Below are 16,766 nucleotides of genomic sequence, written 5' to 3' on the forward strand. Positions count from 1 at the left end.
CTTGAGTCCCTGTGCTGACTTTCTTCAGAGATGAGCAATGATATTGAAGTGCAGGCTACCTAAACCCTTTCCCCACAAGGTTGCCTTGGTCATCGTGTCACAACAGCAACAGTAACCCTAACTGGGTGTCGGGGCCCACAGAGATGCTCTGCTTCATCTTGTCTTAAGGGCAGAGAGTTCAAACCCACTATTGCTTGTTCAAGGCTAAACAACAGGATATTTGGCCTAAGAAGTAACTAATGTAAGTCTTACTTTAACAAATCAGGATTTTTAGCCTAAGGTGTGGCTATTGTCTATCTTGCCTTGACAACAGGATACTTTGTTTAGGGTGTGGTTATTTGGTGTTTTGGGTATGGAGAAGGTAGTAATGCTTGCTTGTTCGTTGTATCTTGGCAAGGAAGTCTCTTTGCCTTCCCCCACTTTGACTGGGGTATATGAAGACTGTGTGTCATAAACTCGGGACTTTTCTACTGGAGCGCCCCTCTGATTCTGTCCTGTGTCTCTGTGACTAGTCTTGAACTCCTAATCCTCCTGCTTCAACCTCATCAGTGCTTGGACTACAGAGATGACCCTCCACCATACACACACATAGCCCTGATGGGGGCGTAAATAACTCATAAGGAACTCACATCCCAGCTTACCACTTGTCTCTTTTCATTGCTGATAGTTTGCCCCGGGGCTTTTTGTCTTGTTTTTATAATTTTTAAAGTTTAAATACCAACAAGAAGAGAAAAAAAGAACACTCTCTTATCTTCTTCAGCCCCCACTACTCCCTGAAATTGTGTAGTTCCCCTCTGTACTCTCTGCCAGCCTGGATAGCAGTGTGTTGTTTAGAACTTCCACCACCACCCTGTGGCCCAGGGGAAAGCTAGTTAGAAGCCACCTCTCACTGAGAGTAGGACAGAGGAAGAACTATGTTCCTGTTTATGTTGCTAAGCCCTACCCATGAACTTTACTGTATGTAATAAAATTTTCAAAGTATATATGTGTCTAGCTGTATGGGGTTGGATCTACTTCTGCCGGCTACAAAGGCCTTCCAACAGAGGCACACCTCAAATGTCTTTGAAGAGGTCTGAACCCTTCTAGCTCATGTCTACCTGCTGCTCCAGCAAATGTTCTAAATGCCTGGCAATGCCACCTACTATTTAAACACGTCCATTACTTCTCCATTACCTACATACTGAAACCCAAGTGCCTGAGTGCTCAATCCATCTGTGCCTCCTCCTCCCCTCCTGGTGCACACAGCCTTCATGTCCTAACCCTCCTCCTTGGATAGCTCTTTCTCCTGAGTAAAGCCCACGACAGTCTGTACCCACATCACCTCCTGCAAACAAATGTTTGACCAAGTCCATGTCCCTTCTCCATCATGTCCATGGATGGCCTCCTCCATAGATACAGGAATCTACAGGGTCTGAGCCCAGGCCTACTTGCCCCCGCCCTCTGCCCTGTGAGACAAGAAGGCAGGGGCAAGGTTGCCACATCTGCTTCCCCTGCACCCAGTGAGGGCCCGAAAAAGCAGGTGCTCCCCAGTGCTTGCAAGCAGACTGAGGTGCCTCCCTCATCCATTTATTCCCACGGGTGACCCCCAGTCCTCTGCAGCCCAGCTATTCCCACCAAGTCCTTAGCGAGCAGCTGAAATGGAGGCCCCATCCAATCAGACCTGCTGGACGGAGAGAAGCAGATAAGCCATCGTCACCAGATAAAAACAGTCTGCCTTCAGCATGGGGATGTACCTAATAGTGTCTCCAAAAGCCCACATGTTAATAAACCTTGGTCTATATGATGGTGTGCATATGTGCATGTATGTATGTATATGTGTATATATGTTATATGTGTACATATGTTGTGTGTATATATATATGTATATGTTATGTGTATGTATGTGGGTATATTTGTATGTATATGTGTGCATGTGTTTGTTATATGCATATGTGTATGTATGTGCACATGTACATGTATGTATATGTTTATGTGTATATTGTGTATGTATATTTAGTCTATGTGTGTATCTATGCATGTGTATGCATGTTTGTATGGCATGTATGCACGTGTAAGTACTGTGTGTGTGCATGTGTGAATGTGTGTGTGTATATACATATATATATATATATGAGTGTGTGTATGTATTTAAGTGTACATGTGTGTGTGTGTTTTGGAGAAAAAAATCTCCCATAGTCTACTCCTCCCTTGCACTCACATATCCTCACCAGCCAAGCCTGAACATGCCCCAAGTGAACTCTCCATGTGGTGAGCAGAGGAAGCCTCATTTATTAACCATCTCTAACAACGCTTCCCTGCTGCCCACAGTTCATACTAGCCACGTGAAGCTGGAGGCCCTGCTCTGATGGGAGGGCAGAGGGAAGAGGAAGAGGCCTTTGTTGGCTCAATCAGGCTTCCATGGGTAGGCCTTCCCCAGTCAGTCCCACTGGGGTCAAAAAGAGTTCTCTTGGTGCCAATTGGTTTTTAGGAATGTCCAGAGAACTGTGGACAGAAGCCTGTCTCTAAGAACTCATCTGGAAGAAGAGAAACAACATCCCTGGCTGCCCAACAAGGGAAGGGGTTGAGGGAGAGACTGGGGATTAAGGGGTAGGCTTGTTTCCCAGCCTTCCTGCCCGCCCGCCCCATCCCTGCCCTCTGCTCAGGCCTCTTCCAGCCAGCAGAACCGCCCCGGGTAACCATGTACTTCTCCCTCTTCTGCAGAGGTAAGAATGACTTACCCATCCTGAATGGCATGATAAGACAAATAGGTATCTGAGAAGGATAGATTTTGTCCACAGTCACACAGCATGACAGAAGCAAAGAGTCTGAAAACCACAGCTGAGCTTCTGGTCCCAACTCTTATCTCTTCTGCCCACCCAGAACTCCCCGGTTCCCTGAGCTCTGTGAAATAGTAGCCACAACAGGATTTTCCTTCTGAGTGGGGACAAAAAGAGGCAACCACTGGGGGCCTGGACCCAACACAAATTCTGATTTGTCTACTAGCTCCAGGGAGAAAACATCGTGGTTTTATTTAGCGCCATCTCAGCAGCTGGGGACAGCCTCCTTTAGCGTATCCATCCAACTTTCAAATGCAGGGCCCTGCTGATGTTGACTGCAGAGACAGACCATGGGCCTCTCTCACCCTTCACTGAAGCTGGTAAAACAAGATGCAGAAACTGAACTGCTGAGTATCATCTATGATCACTCAGCCCCGGAGAGAACAAAAAGAAATCACCATCCAAGTGTCCCCCAATGACTTTACCTCTACCCTCTAGTCTCCATCAGCTACAGGATACAGGGAAAAGTCATGCTAACTCAGGACTGGTCCTGCACTTCTAGCTGAATGAATCTGGGCAAGTGATGTCCATTATATAGGCTGGAAGGGATCCTGGGGCTCGGAAAGCCACGAACTGTATGATACACAGCACAGTGTCAGCCATGTCTACTAACTCACAATCCAAGTGCTCGCTCTGTGGCCCCGGCTCTTTCTTGCTTGTTCTAGCCTTGATTAGAAAACCAGTGATTCTTACACTGCCTCCCAAGCCCTTCTTCCTGCAGGGAAGAAAACAGTCCTCTCAGAGTGAGGCGATATTTGGACAATCTGGGGGCCTCCAGACTCCTCCGGAAGACTCTGCCTTCCCCTCCCAGGACCTAGCAGCGCTGCCAAAACATGAGGAGAAGGCTTCCAACAAAAGTTTGTTTTCATGGAGATTTTCTTTCCTTCGCGGAGGCTCTCCCACCACAGATTTCTCTTTGTTGGCGCTTGCATTCTGAAGTCACCAGATACACAGCCCCTGACCCCATGGCCCTTGGGGATCACTCGTCTTTATCTCTCCTCCCAGGCCCACAGGCTGCTCATTCCCCCACTCAAAAGGCCCTTTGAGCTGCTCTGCAGAGAAGGGCTTCCCAGAGCAGGCAAAAGCTTGAGTGGGGCCAGACCCTCCACATCAGGGCTGGGAGAAGACAGGAATAGACAGAGGAAGGGGTGGGGATGGAGGCCTCAACCCAGTGAAGTCACGGAGGGAGAGCCCCACCACACTCCGGCCCCTCCACCCAGGACTGTGTTCCCTGACAGTCGGGACACTAACTAGGAGTTCCTGGGGTAGGAGGCAGATCTCCGAGACTGTCCCCAAAGTGTGACTCAACATGCGTGGAGGCAGGTTCAGCCTGGGCTAAAATCTGAGTCCCGTGTCAGCCTATTCCTCACAGTCCTTTTCAGGACTGCTGTGGTCCACAGCACTGAGGTTTGGCTCTGGCTTAGCTGTCCTACTAATGCAGGCACCAGAACAGCCCTCTGGTGAGTGGGCTGAACAGAGGGAACCTGGGAGGGAGGGAAGGAGCCGGGGTGGGGAGAGAAGAAGGGGGATTTCTCTGAGGAACACGGTGAGCAGTCACATGACAAGTCTAAGAGGTGGGTGGCTATTGCCAAGGTCATTGCTGGGATCAAGTGTGGAAGCTCTAGGCTCTGACAGGATGGACCCAGGAGCTGAGCTGAGCAGACCAGGGTAGGATTCTCCACCTTCCAGTCCACCTGCTTGGTGATCTTCCACAGCAACTTAACCCCTCTGGGCGTCACCCCATCATCTGCTCAAACAAGGGTAATGTCATTTCCCGGTTGCTGTAAAGGTGACACTAGACATGAACCAGCCAAGAAGATGCCTGGCATGGAGCGGGTGACCATTCCCCAGCCTCTAACTGCTGTACGGACTGAGGCTGTTTGACACCATAGACCTAGCCTGTTTCCACACAAACGGTTCCAGGGTTGTTCTTCAGGGTGCCACGTCAAAACCCTTTCTTGGGTTGGATATAGCCAGACATTAGAATTTTAACTTTTCACACTTTGTGGGTGTTGGCGTGTTTGTATTCATGTTTGTTTATGTGCAGGTGCACATTTGTGGGCGGGGGGGAGAGGAGGAGCATGTACTTGTGTGTCTATGTTTTGAGGGTTTTCTATTTATAGTATTAGTATTATTGGCATTTATATTATTAGTATTAGTATTATTGGTGGTGGTGGTGGTGGTGATGGTGATTTTTCCATACAGGGTTGTTCTGTGCAGTCCTGGCTGTCCTGGAATTCGCTCTGTAGACCAGGCTGCCTCTGCCCGCCTCTGCCTCCTGAAAGTCACCATGCCGGACTTTTTTTTACTTTAAAAACAATCTTCTCTCATTTTATATACCAATCCCAGTTCCCACTCCCTCCCTTCCTCCTGCTACCCCTTCCTTCCTCCCACCCACCCCCTATCCACTCCTCAGAGAGGGTAAGCTTCCCCTGGGGAGTCAACGAACTCCGGCAACTTACTTTGAGGCAGGAACAAATCCCTCCCCCCCATATCTAGCATGCCTGACTCTTAAGGGTTTATTTTAACTTGTTCCAGAGAGACAGCAACCATTCACAGTTTTCAAAGCGTTTCTCAAAGCTAATGTCTCATTTGCTCTTCAAACGGTCGCACTCCGAGTTAGCAGATGAGGAAACTGAGAACCACAGATGTGAGATGTGAGGGGGCTTCCCCAAACTCACCAAACAGATGAGCATGAGGCTAAGACTAGAGCCAGCTGGTCTAATGTCTGCTGCAGGTGGGAGCCCCATGATGTCCTAAAAAAAAAAAACAACAGGAGGGCAGCGAGTGAGGCATCTGGGGACTCAACATGCAAAGCTGCAAAGATGGCAGCTTTTGGAAGATGCTACAGTTCAGACTTGAAAGACGGGACGCTGAGGCAGCTCAGAAAGGGCAAAGGCAGGGACGGCAGAGCAACTCCCTATATGTTCACAACTGAACTAAGAGTTCAGGGATCACTATCCCAACTCTCCTTTGACTTGAGGATCTGTGGAAGGGAGTCCTGTGCCAACCCAATGCAAGAGATGAGACTGGAGAAGAAACTAAATCCACTGAAGTATGATTTCCAGGCTAACATGAGCCAAGTCTAGGAAGTCATTGAAGTCTACATCCTGTGTTAATGTGTGCCAAGTTATAAGTTTAGAGCCTTAATTAGCCATCCACCTTCAAGATTTCCATCATACAGAAACAAAGGAGGATGGGATAGAAACTGGGAAGGCCACTGAGTCTGACACAGAGAACCTAATGAGAAGACTTTCAATTTGAGGACTCACTCTGTGGCCATGGTTCCTTTACACACACACACACACACACACACACACACACACACACACACACCATTCACCATCCCAGGAGTATACAAAGATGATGATCTCCCTCCATCCTCCCAGCCCCCTGTTCAATGGGATCCCTAGAAACATTAAGCTCTGACTGTCTAGAAATGCCCACTGTGCTCCTAACCAGTGCTGTCCTGCCAGGATCAGGCCAGGCACAGCGCCAGACAGCAGAGAGGAAAGAAGCAAAAGAACCACAGGATGACTCCTGACGGTATCTGTGCCCAGAAATGCCAGGATCTCAAATGCATGCCCAGCTCCAGACACACACACACACACACACACACACACACACACACACACACACACACCGGCTTCCTGTCCCCAGTTCTGGATGAGGCTCCTGCTCAGCCTCTGCAGAGGAGCTCTTTCAAAGGGGAGATGAGAAATTCCCCTGAGCCAGAGAAGCTGAATCCGTATTGTGAAGTGATCTCAGTCTCCTCTTGCTTTCAAATGTACTTAATCAACATGAATAGGATGGCAAGGGCTGGAGCTCCTACAGGTAGGATGAGCGGAGAAGAATAATGCTCATAAATCATTTAGCATGCCATCCAAACAGGCCTGTATTTTTTTCTTAAAGGAAAAGGTGATGCCAACGAAATAGAACCATAAAGGAAGCCAAATACACTGTGATTTGTCACCACTGATAGTGTCTCCAAGAAGGACAGAATAACTCATTTATGCCATTTTCATCTGCAATCTGACCTCTGGAATGAATTCTAGCTTGGCTTCCTCCTCCCCTTTCCGCAAAGCTCAGATCAGCAGAGGAGTCAGCCCAGGGGAGGGATGGAAACAGCTGCCTTCTAATCTACTCCTTCAGCCTAGTCAGGGACTGGCTGTCTCTTGAGCAGGTGACTCCACAAGTCACTGGGAGATTCTAGGGGGACCACTACAGTTCTGTGGCTCTTTTCTTCCAAGGCCCAGCTTTATATTGGCCTCTCAGAAAGGCCTTGCTATACCCCCTGCAGAATGATGCCTTGCCTGCTACTCTCGGCTACCTTAACCGGTTTTGTGTACCCATGCAAGCACTTTTTACTATTTGGCCTTATATGGCATAGATATTTACTGTGTCTCCCCTGCCAGGACATAAGCTTCATGTGGGCTGAATGTATGTGTCTTTTGTTGACCATTGTATTCTAAGGACCTGGACTAGTCTTTGACACATAGTAGGTATCCAGAAAGTATTTTCTGAATGAATGAACAAATAAATAAAAATGGCTCCTTCCCTCTCAAGCAAGGAACATTCTAGATGACAAAGCCTGTCCACTTCAAAATATGGAGATCCAGTTAAGAGTTCAGTCGGACTCTATTGTCTGCTTCTGATTCTATCACTTTGACCCCAAATAAACCCTTCCTGCTCACTAGCTTCGTCTCCTCCATTAGGAATGGGTGTCACCCCTTTTTTAATGGCACTTCCCAATCTGTCAGTTTTGTCATGATGACGCTGAATGTCTCCTTCCCAGCCATCGGATGTCAGAAACTCATCAAAGTGGCCGATGGATGCAGGGGTCCTGCGTTCTCTGAGAAGTGCATGGCCACAGAATTAGCTGCTGGCACAGCATGGGAACCACAAACAAGGTTTCCCCGTGAAGTCTTGACCCATGGCAGAGTGTGCCTGCTGTTGAATAAGGAACATTCCTGTTACAGACCAAGGAGAAGGGGAGAGGGGAAGTACAAGTCTGCTCAGGAATGCATTGTGGATGCCAATCTAAGTGTTTTCAACGTGTTTGTTGGGGAGGGGCGGTAGGGAGGCATTCCCAGATTGACAAAAACTACTAAACTGCAAAAAGTTGGTAGAATCCAAAGACTTTTCAGTCTCTCTAAAGAAGGTGATGTCCACCAATATGTTATCAAAAAGCCCTGGGGGTATTGATATGTAAAATAAGATTGTTTCTAAATTTAAAAAAATATCAAAAATGTTTAAAAAGACCTTAAACAGAGAAGGTAAGAAACCCAGAACCAAAACATCCCAAGAGTCGGTGTCTTGTCACCCCACGCATCCTGCAACACAAACCTGGCTGTATTGCTCTGAAGAAACAAAGCACCAAGAAAAATGAGAAGGCTGCAGAATATATGAACGTTTGACCAAGAGAATGAAGGAAGCCCCAGAAAAACACCAAGAACAGGTTGCCAAGAGATGTAAGCTATCTTTGCTAAGAGCTTCTACTTCTGAGTCAGGGCAAAAATAAGTTTAAGAGTAACAAATAAATGATTAGACCTTGAAAAACAAAGCAAACAAAAACAACAGCAACAAACAGAATGCCTGTTGCCCCAGAACAAGGAAGAAAAGGAATGGGAAGAATCAGGAGAGCTAATGGGTTGGGCCAGACACACAGCTTATAGGCACTGTCTCCTTCATTCCTTACGGAGACCTTTTGAAGCTCATATCATAATCCCTGTCTTATAGGTAGGGAAACTGAGACTCACAAATACAAAGGGAGTTGTTGACAGTTGCATGTCCTGGAAGTTACTAGGAATTTTGATTCAGGTCTGCAGATCCCAAAGCCACTTCCATGCAACGTGGTCACAGCAGCACACTCAAGTCTGTCCTTTTACCTGAGTATCCAGGAGACAATCCCGGCTGTGCCCAGGGAAATTTCAGATTCTGAACTTTTCTAAGACAGGGATGGGAATGGTTAGGGTGATCAACTCGGGATGTTCTGAGTTTTACCACTGAATTTTCTTTTCCTAGGAAATCCCTTCATCTCAGGCTGGAAGGAACAGTTGCTAACCCCAGGTAGAAAGCAGTCACTGCTGGAGACTGAGAACTGTGAAGACCCCCTAGACACCCACACTGTGCATCTCCGCGCAGGTGACAACGTGACTGCGGCAGTGTGCCCCTGCCAGGCAGGTCTGAGCTCTCTCCGTGCAGACAGAGAGGCAGGAGCCCAAGGGCAGTTACTCCCTTCCTGTGTCCTGAATGCAAACTTTGGCCTTAGAATAAGAACAGTGTGGGCTCCCTCCGAGGGTGAGATGACCTCCCCAAAGCGAGGAGGGCAGATTCCTGGAATTCCATCAAAGTGGCCACGGTTTTAGCCAGATCACCTCTGACACAAAGGAGTAAAATTCAAGACTGCCAGTAAACTACTCAGAAGTTCCTTGGGGCCCCGGGGATGGACCCTCCAGGACTCCCAGATCAAAGGATTCAGAGCGCAGGGCTGCCTTCCTTCTGTAAGGGAGGCCAACCCTCTCTACTCCCTGGGTCAGGGGTTGGCAGAATGTTTAACACAGAGCTTCACTCTACTGTCTCCAGCTGACCCTCCAAGGATCATTCCCCATTCCAGAGTTTTCTCTTCCATCATTACACCACCCTGCTTACGAGCAGTCAGGATTGCCACCAGACTCCCCGCTGTCTCTGAGTAGCTACTGAGACACACACTGTTCCTCACCAGGGGCCAGGGCTATCATAAAAGCAACTGCAGCCCAGAGCTTCAGCAGAGGCCAAACAGAGGTGAAAGTAGGGATAAAGAAAAACACTGGGGTGGGTCCTGAGGATTGCATGGGATGCAACTCATTCCCACCAACAAGCTTTCTACTTTCAAGGACTTGGGAGAGGGACCCCTTTGCCTCTTTGTCATTTCACAACAACGAAGACAACACCAACCTATGCCTTCTGTCTAGAGCTATAAGGACTCACAGCCCAACTGTCTTCTTCATCCTCCAGGCCATCCTTATTTATCACTATGTAGCATGCTGATTGTAAATGCTCTTTGAGTATATCAGCTGAGTGGTTTTGGTGTCCATTGGTCTTGTGTCGTTTAACTTTTCCTGGTTTCTTCCCTCTCTTCCTCAACAAGCTATACCTTTAACCTTTCTCCCTTCTCCTTCTCAAAGCCAACTCCGCCAGCCTATGATACTCAACATCTGTGTGTGTGTGTGTGTGTGTGTGTGTGTGTGTTCCTTTCACCTATGATACTCATCAACTGTGTGTCTTCTTCGTTGCTTTTGTGTGTGTTCAGCATTTTGCTTAGGCTACCTGCCTTGACCTTACTTCAGCTACCTGCCTTTATCTGTTGCACACTGTATCTGTTGCACACCATTTCTCAAGACCACGGGGATTATAGTGAAGTGGAAGCAACATTAACTCAGAAGGCAGAACCCCACTTGTGACACCCCTTGACCTTCTTTTTCTTTATCTGTAAAGCATATGCAATAGTTTCTGCCTGGACTATCTTAACTAATTAGATTAGAGAATAGGCTTAAAGTACTTGCAAATGATAAGATGAACGTACAGACTTACTTAATATTAAAAATCATTTTCTTATCCATTTATATTTAGATCCCTCTCACCTCCTATCTTCTCTTTCACACATAAACAATTGCAAGAGTGACTTGTGCTCCCAACTCCATTTCTCTCCTGGCCACCTGGAAGCTGGCTGATGACCCCATCACTCCAGTGGTTTGAAGAGTTGAATCTCCAGGGAGGGGGAGCCCACCAAAACAGCATTTCTTGATGTAAACAGGCAAATGAGTCACCTGTTAAATGGGAATTGATTCTAAAGTGTCGGGTCTGAGTGAGGCAGAAATCCTGCATTTGCCTTAGGCTCCAGACACACAGAAGGTCAGAGGTCGGCCTCTGGTGTCCATTTTTGCCTTCCACCTTGTATGAGACAGAGTCTTTTGTTATTCACTACTGTTACAGCAGGCTAGCTAGTCCTTGTGTTCTAAGGCATCTCCTACCCCTCCCCCCACCTCCCATCTCACAGTAGGATCAATGGGATTACAGATGGAGGCTTCCACACCCAACCTCACATTGGATCTGGGGATCCGAATTAGTCACTTTTCACTGCTGTGATGTAATGCCATGACCCAGAGTAATGTATTTTGGCTAGTGGTTCCAGAGGGAGAACCCACAATGGTGAGGGAGGTATGGCAACAGGAAGTCAACCAGGGAAGGAAGTTGAGAGATCACCTCTCAACAACAAACACACAACAGAGAGCATGAACTGGAAGTGGAGCGAGACTATGAACTCTCCAAGTCTACACCGATGATGTACTTCCTCCAGCAAGGCTACACCTCCTAAAGACGCCATATCCTCCATGAACAGCTCCACCAACCATGGACAGAGTGTTCAAATGCATGAGCCTATGGGGGACATTTCCCATTGAAACATCATAAGACCCAAACTTGGGTTTTCACGATTAGAGCTTCCCCAGCCCCTGAGACTGCCTTGTTCACTGCTGTACTTTTGGAGCTCTGTGGTCTGCCTGGAACATAGCAGGTGGTCCATAAGCCTAATCTGGACTCCACCCACCTCAGCAGACTCCTTCCCTGCCAAGCCCTGCTCTGCCCCCAATCATATTACATTACCCCAATGCATGGCATCTTTCTATCTGGAATTCCCTCAACACATGGAATCTGTGGCACTACTCATTTAGTAATTAATTAATTTTGTTCCTCTGTGTGACATCTCCTGCATTGTAATCCTCATCATTACTTAACTTTATAGTATTACTTTTCACAAACTGCTCCCCCAACTAGAGGACAAAGACCTCACAGATGAAAGTTTGGGGCTAGGGTTCAATTGTTTTATCTTTCTTAAGTGTCTTGAACATATTGAGTACCTAGTAAACTTGTGATGGTTTAATTGCATGTAATACGGGGAGGACATCATAAGTCAGGATAGCTCATGGGTTGAGAAAGGAGGCAAGAGTCCCAAATTTAAAGCAGGGACTGCTTAGAGATGTAACGTGTGTGAGGATCAGAGAGGCATAACTCAGTCTGCAAAGCCCCACTCACCCTCCCCAAGCCAGAGTCATGATCACTTTGGGATGAATTATTACTTGGATGTAATAGAATACAGAGTTGCAATCCTAGATTCAGAAATAGTGCATGGCAGTATGACTAAAGCCAATAATCTCTCTCTCTGCCATCCATCAAGAAGCCACCTGCCTGGCCTTCCTAACACTGAAGACCAGCTACACAAAGACAACAGTGGACAAGGGAATGTGTTCTAGGAGACTGGTTCAGATTGGGCATCCAGGGACACCCCTCCAAGATTTCTCCAGGATAGACTACATGCCAAACAAACAAACAAACAAAAATCCTTGCTGCACTGCCAACAGATTTTAAAAAGAAGGACAGACACAACATGGATGCAAACATAAATGGCAACTCCAGCCATGGTGGCTGTCCTGGCACAAGCTAGAGTCATCTAAGGAGAGAAAACCTATGGGCAAGCCTATGGGGCATTTTCTTAATTAGTGATTGATGAGAGTGCGCCCAGCCCATTGTGGGTGAGGCCACCTCTGGGCTGATGATCCTGGGTTCTATAAGAGAGCAGACTGAGCAAGTCACAAGGAGCAAGCCAGTGAACAGCTCTCTTCCATGTCTTCTGCACCAGCTCCTGCCTCCAGGTTCCTGCTCTGTTTGACTTTCTGCTCTGACATCCTTCAATGATGAATTGTGATATGGAAATACAAGCAAAATAAAACCTTTCCTCTCCAAGCTACTTCTGGTCATGGTGTCTCATCACAATCAGAGAAACCCTAACACAATGGTGAACACCTGAAATCCCAGCAATTGTGTGGCAAGGACAAGTAAGTCACATACCTGAGTCCAGTCTTAACTACATAATCAAGAACCTGGGCCAGGGAGATGCCTCAGCTAATAATGAAGGCACTTGCTACGAAGTCTGATGACCTGAGGTTGATCCCTGGGAACCACATGGTGGAAAGGAAGAGCTGGCCCCTGTAAATTGCTCTCTGTCCTTCACATATGTACAACAGCATGCAAGCACTCACATACATAAACACATACAAACACACAAATAAATGAATGTCTTTTAAAGGAGATGGGCTAAGGATGTAACAGTGTTGGGGCACATGCCCTAGGCCTAACACCATTAAAAATATCAAGAACTCAGACTTTGAAACATATCCACAACTGAACTATGCCGCAAGTATCCTCTAACTTGCTCCTTTTAGTGAATGTGTGACCAACATGTAGCCAGCAGACTCTGTACCTGACACTATGATGAGTTTGGGGCAACAGGGAGACACAAGGACCAGCCCCTACCTTCCAAGTATTAGTAACCATATGAGCTAGGCACCCTGAAGGATTCACAGTGTGACCTATAGGCCAGCAGCATCTGTTCCACCTGAAACCAGGATTTCTGCCCCACTCAGACCTGCCCCATTAGAATCCATCACATTTTAACAGCTGACTCATATGTATGTCAACATCAAGAAACACTGCTTTCGTGGGTCCTTTTCCCTGGAGATCCAGCTCCCCAAACCAAAGCCATCTCTACCCCTTGGTCAATGTGCCACAAGCCATACTTCCCCCTTTCAGAAAGGACTGGCCCTTGTCCCTATCTCTGGGTTCCTTCCCAGCTCATGCCTCATGTGTCTAGGATCCAAGGGGCTCTGAAGAGAAAAATTAACTCTCCACTGTCTGACTTCTCCTTGTTCTCTCTGTGGGTCCCTGGGAAAGACAGTACTTGGAGCTCTAAGCAAAAGGCAGCATGTTTTTTCCCCCAGAACCTATGACTCCCCATCTCTGCTGCCAGCACCCTAGGAAGTGGGGAATAGTAAAATAATCAAGGGATGCCCCCCTCTCTGGAAAAGACACAAAATCTGCAGTCCCGAGTTTTATTTGGGAGACTGGGTATCTGTGGATGATGACTCAGCCACACAGCACAGGGAGTTGAACAGTTTGGTGACTCAAGGCAAACCCTGGTGAAAGACTTCACTACTAATAGCTTTACTATTAATTTATCTGTAGCCAAGGCTGGCCTGTGTCCCTGGACTTGCAGTAATATCCTACTTCTGCCTCCCAAATACTGGGATTACAAGCATAAACCTAGTTTAACCATGTTCTCAAGGACCCCTGGAGGGAAGGGAAGGGAAGGGCCTGGGGGTTGTGGTTTAAAACATAGGTCCTTCTCAGTGGCTGAGAAGGAAAGTGAATTCCCAAGGAAGAAAAGCAAAGGGTGAAGTGTACCCATGTAGTTCCGATAGAATATTCTACAAGCTCTGCCCATTGCCTGGCTTCTGTGGCCCTCCCATTACCCTGCAGTTGACCTGATGACCTGACAAAAGAATTCAAAAGAATTAGAACCTAGAGGATAGAGGTGAGGTTCAAGGCTCTTACCCGGGTCTGGGGATTTCCTGTACAGTATATTCAGGAGGCTGGAGTCATGGTTACCAGATACCAGAGCATTCCAGCTAGGACTTAAAATGAAGAGCACAGAAGGAAAATTTTACCACAGTGAAATTCCATTACAAGGGCCATATATTTACAGACTGCAAATATTTTACTTCATAATAAAGGAGATTTTTAACTCCCCAAACACCTGGCAGCTGAGAGTGAGGAAGGGGCAGAAGCATGAGAAATGAATTCACCCATTTCCAAAAAGAGTTTCTAAAAACCAATGTTTTAAAACATTTTCTATTTAAATAGCCCCATCAAGGGAAGCCTTCTCAAAGATCTCCATGGAAGTGGGAGTGGGCTCGAATGTGTCTACCCTAGAGGGCTTGTTGCCCCACCCATCAAACTCGCCCTCCCCAGAGCTCCCAGAGGGCTCTCATTTCTCCACTCCAGCCTTCTGGATAGCGCAGTTGCAGATAGCCACCCCTGGAGGTGAGCTAGCATGCTCTCTGTCTGGTCTCCTCTAGCTAGCTCCAGGGAGTACCGGTGGGTAAGGATGGCTCTGGGGAGCAGTTTGGACTTCTCCCTCTACGGGTTCACCTGCAGACAGCTCTGACCTCTTGGGGGGATGAATGTGTTCTCTTCTACGTGGCAGTGAAGGTTCCTCATCCAAGGAGGTTCTAGGGGGTGTAAGCTCAGAGACAAAAGAGAAAGGGTGGGGTGGAGTCCAGGGGCTAGCAGCCACCTTGCTACACTGCCAGTATCTAACATTTCCCCAGAACCTACAAATATCACAGCTAATGCCCCTTGAGGGGGTGGGGAGGGGCAAGGAGGGTCACAGCTGCAGCTCGGTGAGTCCCAGCCTCCAGCACATCTACAGTGGGATGGGGGCAGCTCTCATGGGGTCGCCATTCAGACTCTGTCTTTTGGGGGGGAAAAGCCAAAGAAAAACATGTATTTATAACATGAACTTCCCTCCTCTCCTTTCCCTCAGCTAACTGATTAATTAAATGAATACAAAGGCCGTCTTGTTGGAAGCCCCAGCCCCATGGACCCTCTGTGTTTTCTTTAAGCTGGCCTAGCAAACAGGAAACAAAAGGCTTAATTCTGTCTGGTTTCATGAAGGAGGCTGTATGTCACAGCCAGAGGCTGGGGCTCTGCCAGACCCCGCAGAGCAGCCACAAGGCAGCTCAAGACCCCCAGCCCCCCAGCTGAGCCCACCACCTCCCAAACATACAGCCTTCCCTGACCCTTGGCTCAAACTAATCTGGGCTGGCTCTTGGGGAAATGCCTACACAGCAGGAGGAACCAAAAGACAGAAGGGGAGAGCCCAAGAGGGGGCTCTGGAAGAAAAGATGTGAGGAAGTCATGCAGAAGAATTCGGTCCCCATGGCCACTTCCAGCAGGAGAGCAGGAAGGGTCTAAGTGTAAGGCATTGCCGATGGTGTAAGATAAACAATACTCGTTTTCCAGCTGAGGCTCTGTGTCCTGGTGAATCTGTTGATGGGTCTCTTAGTCTGGTAGATACACAGGTGGAGGCTGCAGCTGGGGTGGGGTGTGGCGATAAAAGTTATAAGGTACCAAGAAGCCTTCCCACACCATCCCTGCAGCCCTCCTTCTCCCTTTCTGTTCTCCTTCCCTCCCTTTCTCTCTCTCTCTGCAGCTCCATATCTTCTTGGAATTCCCAGGATGTTCTAGGTGGGGGGCTGCTTTCTCCCCCATCTCCAGCAGTCGGGGAAGCATGTCAGTTTCACTCAGTGTAACCCTAGAAGGGTACAGAGATGGCCAACGGCTTGAGTGGCCATAACAACTATGCTTCATTTGTGTGTTCCTAGCTTACCTCCCCAGCCCCAAACAGAACTCCTCTGCAACAGGTAAGCCCCCACTTCCTCCCCTAGGATACTGGGACAGAATCAAGTGGAAGTCTGTGTTTATTTCCAGTCTGAGCTTTTGGATCAGAAAGCATTCTTGGAAACGAGGACCTCAGGCATCAGTGTGATCAGGTGTGGAATGACATCAGAAGAAGGTGATCCCTTCTCTAAAGGCAGTAAGTCTGGATTAAGGGAGTCTAGTGGATCTCTATTGTGGTTTGGGTCTAGATAGTTTGAATTCTCAGTTGATGGTTCTGTGGAGCCTTTGGGATACGGGACCTGATGGAAGGATGTGGGTCACTGGAGGCAGCCCTATAAATGACATAGCCCTCCTCCATCCCCAGAACCACTCTTGGCTTCCTGTTCCATCAAGACACATAGATGCCACAGGGCAAGTCTTACCACCACAAACTGAACCAGTCCTGCCTCCATCCCTTCCTTGCTGACATGATTCCTCTATCTCCCTCAAGTTGTTTCTGTCAGGCATTTTGTTAAAGGGACAACAATAGTGGTGGGCATGATCTTCCTATTTCAAAGGTTCGCACAGTTCAGCAAGCTTTGCTGAGTTCGTGGATGAACAAGTTAGTGCTCTGGACTCTATAGACACACTCCAGTATGAAAAAGACAAGCTGCTGCTCATCAGAGCTTGCACATT

At 47.7% G+C, this 16,766-nt stretch overlaps 1 protein-coding gene across 6 annotated transcripts in view; it reads right to left on the bottom strand.

Moving 5' to 3' along the window:
* Positions 1 to 16,766, bottom strand: part of Pknox2 (PBX/knotted 1 homeobox 2) — a 262,847-nt gene that overhangs the window by 213,588 nt on the left and 32,493 nt on the right. For 4 of the 6 annotated variants that reach the window (XM_040730299.1, XM_040730297.1, XM_040730294.1 and 1 more), the window contains exon 2: positions 5,498 to 5,572. The exons of the other annotated variants lie outside the window; for them this stretch is intronic. The gene's annotated coding sequence lies outside the window, so the exon portion shown is untranslated. The remainder of the gene's footprint in view (positions 1 to 5,497; positions 5,573 to 16,766) is intronic. 6 annotated transcript variants of the gene reach the window in all.

The sequence above is a fragment of the Mesocricetus auratus genome, unplaced genomic scaffold (genome assembly GCF_017639785.1).
Source record: "Mesocricetus auratus isolate SY011 unplaced genomic scaffold, BCM_Maur_2.0 Super-Scaffold_100022, whole genome shotgun sequence".
Lineage (NCBI taxonomy): Eukaryota > Metazoa > Chordata > Mammalia > Rodentia > Cricetidae > Mesocricetus > Mesocricetus auratus.